Raw genomic sequence first — 12,488 nt, forward strand, 5'->3', positions numbered from 1 at the left:
AGGTGACGAGCCTGTGAGTCCTCGCCACGGTGCTGGCTCTGTGATGGAGCGTCTTGAATTTTTGCTTCCAGTGTGAAGGGCTACTGTAGACGTTAAGCATAAAGGTGCTGTTCTTTTGTTTCTTGCCCGTAACGACCTCGATGAGAGTGTATTCAATTTTACTATTCTGCAACTCGTGCTCAATGAAGGTAAGTCCCTTGCGAACCAACGTGCATATCCCTCTACCGCCGCTGACCTTAGGAGACTTGGCGTATACCCGATAACCGGGTAGCGACACTGCATCAGTGCGAGTCTCTTGTATTGTGATTATATCAGGCTTGCTTGCTACTTGTGTTATGTGTTGCTGCAAGACTGCCTTCTTGCTAGCGAAACCGTTACAGTTCCAGTGCCAGGTCACGAGACCCTTCACTGCTGTAGTTGTTGCTGTTGCTGGAGCGGCCATGATTGTTGCTGATTGTACTGCCTCGTTATTTGCTGTATTGTGTTCGTTAACTGCTGACGCGTCCGCTCGATGTCCGCGAACCTGTCGTTAATCATCATGGTGAACGTTGTCTTATTATAATCTTCGAGCCCGTCGAGGTGTTCCTCGATTTGGTCGACCTTGTCTTTCAGGTCGTCCACCCGGTCGTTGAGCTTGCGCTCTTTCAGGTTCTCGATCGCTCGTCTCTTGGGTGACGGTTCCTTCTCAGCGGATGTTGATGGTACAGCGATGCTGATGCTGGGTGTTGGTTCACATGATACCGCTTGGGGCGTTTCGTTATTGGTGGAACGGGTCGTCAGAAGCTTCTTGATTTCCATGATCTCGTTTGCCATCTTGCTAATAGTGGCCTCTTGCCTACTGACTTTCGTCTCGAGCTCGTTGTTCTTGCGCCTGAGTGCCTCGTTGGCTTCCTTCAACGTCCTCATCGCCTCGTATTCCCTCGTCTTGCTGTTGTTTTTGCCATGGACGGACTTGCTGGTGCTAATGGTCTTGGTCGTTGTGGTGGTCGTTGGGGTATTGGAGGTGGTGGTGGTGGTGGCACCCCCAGCGCTTTCTTGGCACCATGCCTTGCTGCATGGCCCAGCTCACGCGGTCACGTGACTGCGATCACTTACGGCTAAGGCTACGCTGTCTACTCTCGCTGGCCCTGCGCTTCGAGACGGAACGTGACGCTCGGCGACCAGCTGAGCCGGCAGTTGTTGCGGTTGCAGACATCAGCGATGGAAATTCCTCAGCTCTGAGAGATGCTCGTTGTTGCTGCTGCGCTTGTTGTTCGGCCCTTTGCGCTCTCATTGTCTCCGTGTAACTACGTATGGGACCATGAACCTATTCTTGCAAATCTTGCCACCGGTCAGATGTGGCCCTCCGCACAATCTGCAAAGGGGGGTACAACTATGGTCTTCCTTGGGGTCAACGGCCCCGCAAGCAAAGCAAGCCCTTACGTGAGGGTTTGGACAAACGTCGCATCGGTGGCCCACCTTTCCGCACTGCTTACATACATCGAATTGTTTTCGATATAGGCTGCACTTGGTGAGAACGGGACCGTAGCACACGTATTTCGAGACCTTCAGGCCCTTGGAAGCCACAATGACTGTGGTCGAGCTACCAATCCTCTTCGCGCCAAGTGCCAAGGGATTTCTCGAGTTAACAATGTTCCGGTCGATTGCGGCCGTGGATTCCTCTATTGGGATGCCTCTAATAATGCCTTTAACGGTGCCATATGGCGCGGTTTGATATGCGCCAACCACGTGTTCCTTGCCACCAATGCAGATCGAGTTTACCTCGGCGTAAAGTGAAGCACGTATATCGTCGGGGGTACTCACCACCATGTTTTGTTGCAAGTTGGGGCAGAAGTGTCCGCTGCTCCGTCCTCCCTTGATACGTTCGCCGCCGTCATGATGGCTGATGCCACGGTGGCGGTCTGAGTCCTCGCGATGTTAAGGCCTCCCCGAGGCCGCACTATCACCTTGGTCTCCTCCCTCAGTAGAGCGTCCGGCATCCTTGCTGCCCTCGTCACCGAAGCATTCACGTTCCTGGCAAAGTTCTTCGTCGTAGGTCTTGACTGGCGAGCGGCAGTACCCTGGCCGGTAAAGGTCTTTATACGCCGGCCTACGTGCGACCAGTCTGCATCGTCGTTGAATTTCTCGGAAGAAATTTCTTCCCCTTGAATTTTAACACACACCTGGCTAACGCCGGAATTCACCGGGTCCCGAACAATGGACGTCTTCATCTCGGTAGACATGTTTTTATAGCGCCGCCCGAAGACGACGGCCTTTCCTCGCAGAGGTTGGGCCTGGCTATGGGCAGATCCAAGCTGTTCGATTAGGCTTAGTGGAACGGCGCCGGCCTCCATGGAAAGTCCCTGGAAATTGGCGAAAAATCGTACCTTTTGGTAGTCACCGGTACCGGTTGATGACCCGCACTCTCACAGACACAGTGGTAATAGTTATACCGCGGTAAAAAATAATTAGCACTGCGAAATTGGTCATAAAATCCGGAGCCGATGTGAGCACGTCAGCTCAGACCATGGCTCATCCAATAACAATGAAAGTCTGTGTACTGCTCTCATCAGAAATCCTATGGTGTATTGTCATTTGAGTTTCTGATGTACTTCTGAGGCTAAAAGCATTAAATAATGCATTTCTTATGCTTTTCTGATGACACATTAAGAATGTATCACGTTCTCTACAGAAACTTAGCGTTTGTTTCCATAAGGGTATATTCCATCATACCGGAGGCCAACACAGGCATGACATAGTAGGCTTGAAATGTATGAGAACTGTGCCGGTAGCTGATGCAAATATTCTATAACGACTGGCACTTGGATGTCTCGGGGATGCATTGGGTTGCCCGTATACAAACACTCCTATACTCATTTTCCAGCCAAGTAATTAGTGAGATTTCTTAATTCACGCTAGCAATCCACAGACACTGTGGAAACTGATATAGCTGAGGTAGTTCACAACGTATACATACGCCACAGCTGATCCACGTTGCACATTTGTACAGCAAAAAGCAATTTCGGCTTACTGTAGTTACCGCTGCACCCGAAGGCCACACACTGGTTCCTCAACAACTTTGTGGGAATCGACACTACATAAATTTTTCGCAGAAATAGCTATAACACCTCCAGATTGTTCTGCGGCAATTGATACAGCGTGTATTCATGTGGTTGATCGCCAGATTTTGTTAATTTTCTGTCCTTTCTACCACGCAGGGTACACGTGCACTCACTTCAGGACGACGACCCTCCACCTCAAGAAGAGCCTCTCCTCAATGATAAGTAGAGAGATTAAATGAAAGGTAAATATCACATCCGTAACCAGACTGATACTGTGTTTTCCACTCATTTAACCTCCTTCTGCATTTAAGGAAGCATTGATATGACCAATAAATATTTTTTTTAATTTCTTTCGTTGAGTAATGTCTAACATGTAGCATATGTTCAGGCCCGTGTACATGTCCAAAGTGCTGCATCTTTGCTGGACATATATACATGCATACAGGCTGCAATATCAAGCACCAAAGACATTCACGCACAGGTGACATCTTTAAATAAGGTCTGACTGCCATTGGGACAGATGAGAAAATGTTACCACACGTGGTGGTCAATTTTGTTATAGTAGTGCTATGAGCACCAGAAGTCTAATGTATAAGCTCATTAGAGATTCATTAGGAAGACATGAGAAAGTCACAAGAAAACTGTTTTGGAGCGCACACTAGGAAGACATTTCATGCTCACAGGAAAAACACTCATCAAGAATTTAACAGAAAGATGGTGGCTCGTATGTTTTAGAATGACATTAGGAAAACATCAGAAAATTTCAAAGAAACTCATCAGAAAGTCTATGGCTGTGATGTCAAAGCTCATCAGACTTTCATGTGAAACTCATCTCATATTTTCTTAAGGGATGAAGCTCACCTTCTAGCAATACTTCCGCATAAAACGGAAAGAAACACGAAAAAAACGCAGAAGATCCAACGAGTTGGAATCTATATACAGCGAAGCGTTGTGTGAGTGCACAAAGAGTCGAAACACGACTTTGCGTTTATGGAGTGTCCACACTAAATGACAAGGAAGGCTTTATTCACGCATTGTAGAGAGGAGAATGCAATGCCGGCGCCGCTGCTGCGGATGCGCGATGGTGAGCTTCCTGTCTCTATTTTCCTCAGCACAGCCACTGTCGCTGTTGCAGATGCACAGAGGCGAGCGCCTGGAAGGAACCTAGCGACCATGTCTCCCGCGCCCTCCGCAGTGACTGGTTGGCCGAGTCGGCTAAAGAACAGCCACGCAGCACCAAGAGTCAAGAAAACCCGTCGAGGTTTGCAAAGAAAAGCTTCGCTTTTGATGACTGACTTAGTCCAGTGGCTGCTTGATTCCCATATGAAAAGTCGGAGGAATAATTTCGAAGCACCGTTAAGGAAAACGTTAGCGATCAGTAGACACAGACCTCGTCACCACATGAGCCAAATGTTATTCCACAGCTTGCATCAGGAGCCCACGGCCTCCTGTAAAAAATCGCTGGCATGTGACTGCGGTTATCGAGTTCCATTCTGTTGCGTACCGCCTATGTCATCATAAACTGGCTTGACGGCCCATAGACACGTCACTTTGTAGCAGAAGCTTTCGCACGCTAGCGTTCTCTTATATTATCCACGGAGATATTATGTGCGCCAGGCATTTGTATGCACCTCCTACGGTCAAGCAAGCCTGTTGGTTGTTTACGCCACCCACCCGCCCAGCACCTGCCCCTTTGTCGCAATGCGGCAGTGTATGTCAGATGCCAACCTTGAATATTTATCATAAGTGCAGTACGGACAGATCTGAGAGGAAATTTCATGTTGAGGAGGAATGAAGAGTCTAAATACCGTGTTCTGTATAGCTTACTTTCAAAAATATGTAGGAGAGTACATACACTGAAAGCCTCGCTCGCACTCTAGTATGTTTTAAGTTTTGAAGAAAACGTGATGGTGGGCGGAAAGGGGGGGAGGGCAAGGCTCAACAACAGCGACAATACTTTTTCTCGGGGCTCTTTTAATGCTAGTAGCATTCTTAGCCTACTTCGCCCACTTTAAGTCTGTCTATCTAGCCTCCTTACACCATTATCTATTAGAAAAATTACTTCAAGATTTCACCAGTTAGGGCGGAATAAAACTCCGAGTCACACAGATTACTCACGTACTATAGACATTCGTTCTAGCACTGCACCGCGCACGCTCGCGGGCCGTGAGCGAGCGATTCACAGCGTGAGCACCTACCTACCAGTGCGTCGCTTACCTCAGAGGCCACGCAAAATTTGTAGAAATTTGGCGGACTTGGCGGGTGCGCCAATATGTGGCGCAGCTTACCCAGACAAGCGCGAGAGACGAGTCCAGCTGAACCATATGAATCACACATGGCGCGTTTCAGTTGTAGCAATACGGCGTGTCGTTACATTAGTTGAATGGCAATCGTAGTAACGGTGACAGTGTTATTTGCTTATTTGTTTATTTATTTACATATAGTGCAGCCCAATATAGTGCTATAGCAGGAGTCGGAACATTATAAATTGCTAAGTATTCCACATTAAAAACACATAAACACAAGGCGATGAATGATCAAAAAGAAGCGCTTACAAGTTAGCGAAGTGCTCAATACTTCTAGCTATGAAATCATTTAGTGATAGTGAAGGAATATTACCAGGTAAAGAATTCCAAAGCTCTATTGCGCGTGGAAAAAACTGTACTTGAATGTGTTAGCACGGGCATAATTACGCGCTATGTTCAAGGCGTGGGAGCTATGGCTATAACTTGCGTTGGTAAATGTGATGCAGTTACATTCAGAAAGACCAGTGGCGGAGTTAATGATGGCATATAAAAAGTCATAAAAGAACCCATCTCAGTTACCCTGAGATGGATTCTACCGGAATTTTTTCTTCTCTACCTTTATGTTGGTGCTGTCGACCAGCTTATTTTCGACCTGTTACTATCCTTCTAGTTTCGTGCGAGTAAACGAGCACCCTTAATGCAATTTATATCGGGTCTCTCGTGCCCCTCAGAGACCTCCAACGATCTCAACCAAGTTAGCAATCAATGAAATTATGTTTAAGACATGGACAAGAGTAATTTCTGTCTTACTTGAAGTAGGGCCTCACTCCCCGTTTTTTCGGCTCAAAGTGCACGACAAGGTAGCCGCCTTCATTGTAAGCGTCAATTGTGATTAACGTCGCTCACCTGCATCCAGAACACAGATGGTCTGCGATGTCATGCGGCTGCAGCTGGAGGTTCGCCAGGTTGTACCAAGGTAATGGAGAAACTACTGCATAAGTGGTTGTCACTCCTTATGAGGTGGCATCGAATGACGGGGAGAGCGACTGCTCAAGGTAGCAAGCGACAACAATGAGAGACGGCCGATATGCTCCTGTCTATTCGGATCACCAGGTGTTATTCAGGCAAAAGCTATAGGTGTCAATGTTGACCCTGCCTTTGGCGAAACGGCGCCGTCGCGACTAGCTGACGCCGTAGAGAGTAAAAACACGTCCAAAAGTGCTCGGATTGACGTCGCATTTCTCAGCATAGTTTCTGTAAACAAAGTAAATTACTGGCTTTGAAGAGAAAATTTGGTACACATCACACAGAGTGGGAATGGAACCCGTCCTGCAGGGGGCGAGACGGGCACGCTTCCGTAACACCACGGCTGCTCCAAGGTTTTTATCTTACTACAGGTGTGCCTAGTGCGTGCCTCAGGTCACGTCGAAGACATCTCGCTGACTACTGCGTGCGTCATTGGGCGGTGCACGTGACGGTGCGGGGGAGGTGGCTGCACGTCATGAGTGTGTAAAATGTACGCGTTGATCACCTTATTAGGTCAGCTAAGGGTATAATGATTTCGCATTCCCACGCGCAAGCAGTCTGAAGTTCCTTCCGAATATAAAGTTGAGTTATTACTCTGCGCCAGGTGGTGTTGCGCAGTAAAGCGGATGCATGCGGTCCGTGCATTGACGTCACAGTCGAAGCGCCAGCGGCGTTTGTCGGCGGCAAGCGATGGAGGAGCGTGCAGGCTCTTGCGGCTCGCGAGGGCGACCGCGCAAGTGCGCCACAGCGGAAGATGCACGCGCCGTGCTTTGGTGAGGGAGTCGCCTTAGTGCCACACCTGTACATCCCATTGCGGCTCGTTATATCTCGCGAGACGTGTAGCCCCGATTGTGCAAATTAATGTATTACGAATATGTTTTGCAAGGAAGTCTAAACCCAATTGTATAAATTCATGTATTAGCAAATGCGCAGCAGGATTTCGCCTTGTGTTACAAGTATATCACACCCAATGATTTTTTTCTTTATCTGGCTAAATTGTTTTTGAGCTGATGAGCTTGGTTATGAGCGTTGGTGAGCTGGTTTGTACATAACTTCTAGGTCAAACAGCACTGGGAAAGGGACCAAACGGAAGGACACAAGACGGAGCTGCGAAGTACCAACTGAAGATTTATTCCTCAAGAGGCTGCATTTAACACATTAGAAAATGAGGAAACGGGAAAGAAGAAGCAATAAATAATGAAGACACAAAATTAAAACAGTGTAATAAAAGTAGAAATTATTACTCAGCTGGCAAAGTATAAAATGCAGAACTTGCCTTTATCGCACAGGTAAGCGATTTCTTACTGTCTCACGCAACAGGGGACGCTGACACATGACATGTTGCTGCGACCAATAGAAAAGACGTCGAAGGTTTCCTTTGCTCGCTGCTCGCGATAAGTCATCAGTATGCGCGCGCTTCCACAAGTCGATCCACAAGCGCACTTAGCATTGTGGAAGGCCATATTGCGTCCATTTCTTGCCTGCGGAGCATTCGGCAAGCTCATCGCGCACTCGGTCATTCATACAAGAGCCGTTTGTCCAATGAAAAACAGACCACATGGAATCGGTACCTCGACTTTCACATTAGTTTCCCACGCCAAAAATTGCTCTAAGTACCTCTTGTCGCAAGCCTGGCGGAGTGCACTGGCACTGCTAACCATTCGGAACAGTATTTCAAGTATGTTCTTGACTGTGAAAACTACGGTGACGCCGGCTCGTCCTGCTACCTTCGTTAGTTTGCGCGAAACACATGAACTTTGACGTTACTGCAAAGTTTTTCTTTTCAATTTGATTTTCTGAACCGGCGTATACTATACATATACAGTGTAAAAGTGTGTCTGTGATGCTGCTTACGAAGTGGTCGGTTGACCCGGCTATCAAGTGTTGTAGCAGATGGAGGAAGCTGAGCAAAACTTGATGAAGACAAGAACGAAGCATGTCGTTCTTTAGGGGCAACACGCGTGATGGCAAGTTTCACAGGTTTGGATTTCCCGATGAAAAAGGCAAAAGGTGCTTCTGTCATTGGGGCTTGTACTTCCAACTTAGGAGACAAGTCATTTTTTCGGGCGTTCCCTCCGCACCCCAGTGAAGCACAAAAGTGCGCGTAATCCGAAGACGTAGGTTCGTAGATTACCTGCAGCCAGTTGTTCATTAATCAGCTTTCATTTCCATGTATTTATCATTTCTGTAATTCAGTAAAGAGCTACAAGTAATTTCCACTCTGTTGTCCTTGGTGTCATTGTTTCATAGGCGTATCTACCGCGGGGGCAAGGGCGCAAAAGCACCCCCCCCCCCTGTCATATTTGAGGGGGAAAAGTATGTCATTTGGGCCTACCCCCCTCCCTCGCTTTTTAAAGCGACCACTTTCGGCTGGGTGCCTGAAAGTCCAACAAAACTATAGCTGAAGCTAAAATTTCTTTCCTAATCTTAGAGTGACTGCGTAACTAATGTTACTCTTTCTGTGCACCCCCTGCTTGTACATCGAGGATTGCCTTTGGTGCCTTCTCAGAACGCGCTGCAGCGCACGACGAGTGGGATTTGCGATACAGGTTCGCGTTGTGGAGAACGCCTCACGCTGGGCAGTTCCCGCTCTAACAAACGGTTGATTTGCCCAACTTGCATCATGGCCTGTTTTTTTGGGACCATTAGGTCCCTATTCTAAAGCAAAATCAGCTTGCTACATTTAATCTAAGGGCGAGGGGGAGGTGTGGATAAAGTATTATAATCAACCGCGCCCAACGACTGGTGTGCCTTACGGCCTGAAACGGTTGGTTTATAAAACGCTGAAACTATTTATTCTGTGTCCAGAGATAGCCTACACAGCTTTTCAGACGCAATATCTTGTCACCATGAAAGATATAATCACACCACTCACAGGTATAACTGAAGGATTTCATTGTGTAGACAGGAATTATCGTATCGTCTTTGGTCGAGCGTGCAGAGTCATTTCAATACCAATAAAACACTCACTTGGGTTTTTTTTCAAGCGAATGTGTCACTTCTGACTGACAATTGCATTTCCAGGCTGTTTCTAAATAAGAGCTACACTATTATTTCTTTCCCAGGAGGAGCAAAAATAGCACGTATCTCGTATTTAAAAAAAAATGAGGGCTACGTTTTTGGTGACTTGGGCCCAAAATTTGCACTGTGTAAGTTGCTTATGTGCTATGCAAACAGTTGCTTAATAGTCACTCTCTCCCAATTCTTATGCGTTATACACGGCGATTAATTGTTTTCCCCGGGTACTCTCAGTAAAATATGCGGGACACCGCGTTTCTATTTATTCGAAGTACGAAAGAACATTTCCAGTGGCGGGCTATGTTTATTCTGTGTGCGTTCACTACAGCCTTTGTAGAAAGTTACTCATGAGTAATACGGTGTTACACTGCCGCTGATCGAAATGTTTTCCGGACTCCTAGAACAACAGCACAAGAAACAATTGAAATTGCGCGAAAATGGCGACAACTTTAAACACAATGCGGTGCAGAACTCATTTTCCTGCTTTAAATGCAAGTGTTCCATATAATTAGGAAATGCGCGTTTTTCCAAGTGTCTTCGGGCATCATACGAGATTCATAGTTTCTTTCTCCGCTGTCCTCGGTGAGCTAAACAAGGCATGTGTTTATGTCTGGGGAAAATTAGAGCATTGTGTTGCCAATGTGTGAGCAATGTTCCAAATGGGCTAGTTAAATGCGCATTTTCTAGTAGAATACGAATGGCACCGGTCCATAGCGTTATTATTCTGTTTTACGAGCCGTGCAAAACCTTGACTGCTGCACTGACATAATTACAGCTGAGGCCAAATTTTGTGAAGATAAGGAGAACAACACTCCAAGTTTATTTGCGGTGATAAATGCGTGTTGATCAAACACAGCATCAAAAAAGTGTTCGAAAATATCCCGATGATGCTATTTGCTCGGTTTCCAATTTTGCAAAAAAACTCTACGTTTCAGATATCCTAAACTTTGAAGGAATAGGCAGGATTTTAAGTGCAATGTTTCCCGTAGTTTTCCCGTTTCTGGCTTATTAAGAAATGTTAACGAATAATTATTGAACCCTTATCTGCATCTTACTTTTTCAGGCGTGATATATTAGCTTCGCCTGGTGTCTCCGCTCAACTAAAGTAAGTAGCTTCGTTATGTTTGGTAAATGCAGGGACAAGTTAATGGGTGATGTGTAGGTGAAGTTCGAAATAGATGGCTAATTGCGGCGTTCGCAATAAATTTTGTATGAAAACATTCTAGAGTGTTTGAGCGGGTCTAACGAGCGGGGAAGAATTGATCCCGTTGCCCTGGCTACAAAAGCCACCAAGACCAAATTTAGGGAATATTGGTGGTACAGTATGGGAAGCCTGTGCGAAGTTCAATGCAGTTGGATCAAACACAGATGTAAAAAAAATCGTATTCACGTGCTACAGCGTGTGGTATGGCCACTATTAGCTATGCATCTCTGTCCCGTCGTAGCTGTATACTGTTTATAACACGTTTACATTTTCGAGAAAGGGGAGGGTGGACGAGGTAACTGCAATGCGCGATAAAATTTTTGCGTTTCTGGTGCGTTTATAAGTTTCCTAATAATTACTTAGCTGTCATCTTTCTTTCCCTATGTTCAGGCGTAACCACAAGTTCCAACTTGGTTTTGGCGATGTCCTTGGTGAACGAACAAGAAATGTTTGAATTTGGACAAATAAAAGGCATGTTAGGCCAATATGTAGGTAAAATTCAAAGACAGGATACTAATTATGACATTTGCAGTAAATTACACATGCAAGTCATCTGGAGCTTTCCGAATGTGTTTAGCATTTCAAGAATTTATCCCGTGGCCCTGGAAGAACTGTGGACTCAACAGGTCTCAAATGTAGCGGCAATTTAGTGTGTGTGTGTGTGTGCGAGTGGGGGGGGGGGGAGGATGCCATCGTAAACGTTATGGCCAACTAATATGTGTGTTGATGAATTGTTCTTTTTTTTAAATTTCCACCAAGAAGGGCTCCAACTCATTACATGCGTGCAAGTTTTCAAACAGGACGGGCAACATTTCAAATTAGTGATTTATCTATTTCCAATGCTGTGCGACCTGCCGGGCTGTTACAGGGCGGTAACACAGAACACAAAGTTCACGCAAAGAACGCTTTCAAGTATTCTTCAAAAGTGTCAACCATGTTATTGCTCGGAAACACACAAGAATTCAAATTATTCCACTCAACAATTGTCTTGATAATGAAAGAGTGCTTAAAGACATCAACTCTTGGCACGTAAGGCATTATAGCGTAATTGTGATTAGTTCGCGGTGAAACCGTTCCAGGAGGCTTCAAATATAAACTGGAATTCAGGTTCAGCTTATTGTTATAGAGTTGATATAAGAAATTAAGGCGTGCGATTTTTCTGCGCACAGCCAACCGTGTGAGACCAGCCCTGACGAGCATGGAGGTTACCGAGTACGTTTTGTCGTAATGAGAAAAAGAACTAATCGCCATTCGCTAAATGCGCTCTAATTTATCTATTATGTATTATTGATGACGGTCCCAAATTATGCAAGCATACTCTATATTTGGTCTACATTTGATAGTGTATGCATTAAGTTTAATATCTGGTGCAGCATTTCTTAATTTACACCGTAACAAGCCAAGCTTGCTCTGGGCTCATCCACCTATGTTTTCGACATCTTCATTCCAGTTGAGGTTACCAGTGATTGTTACGCCAAGATATTTCAGCTTAGTGGAACGCTTAATTCCACTATTATTTACAGCGTAGGAAAACGTTAATAGAATTTTCTTATTCGTGCGACATAATTACAAGAAACTGAAGCTTAACTGAAGAACCAGCTTCAGTGAAAGTCGGTTTGTAATTCTCCAAGGCCGCACACATCTGCGGTCTTTTTTACAGCGAAGCTGCTAGCCTCTTGATGGTTGGGTTTTTTCGCGTCATCATCAATGGGCAAAAATGTGGGCCAATCCTCGAGGTAGTGCAATATCGGGCCGACCCGCGGAGGAGGTGAAGCAGGCTTCACGCACTCGGCAAAGTGAAGCGAAAAGTGTATACATTCTTTGAAATCACGCATACAACATACAGAACGGCATTCGTTTCAATAAAGAACAAGCACAAAACAAGCATCCGAACCACATATCTGATCATAAGGCGCTTCTGATAACAACGCGAAGGTAGCGCTCCCCGCAAAC

This window comes from Dermacentor variabilis, chromosome 5, assembly GCF_050947875.1.
Source record: "Dermacentor variabilis isolate Ectoservices chromosome 5, ASM5094787v1, whole genome shotgun sequence".
In the NCBI taxonomy this organism is placed as follows: domain Eukaryota; kingdom Metazoa; phylum Arthropoda; class Arachnida; order Ixodida; family Ixodidae; genus Dermacentor; species Dermacentor variabilis.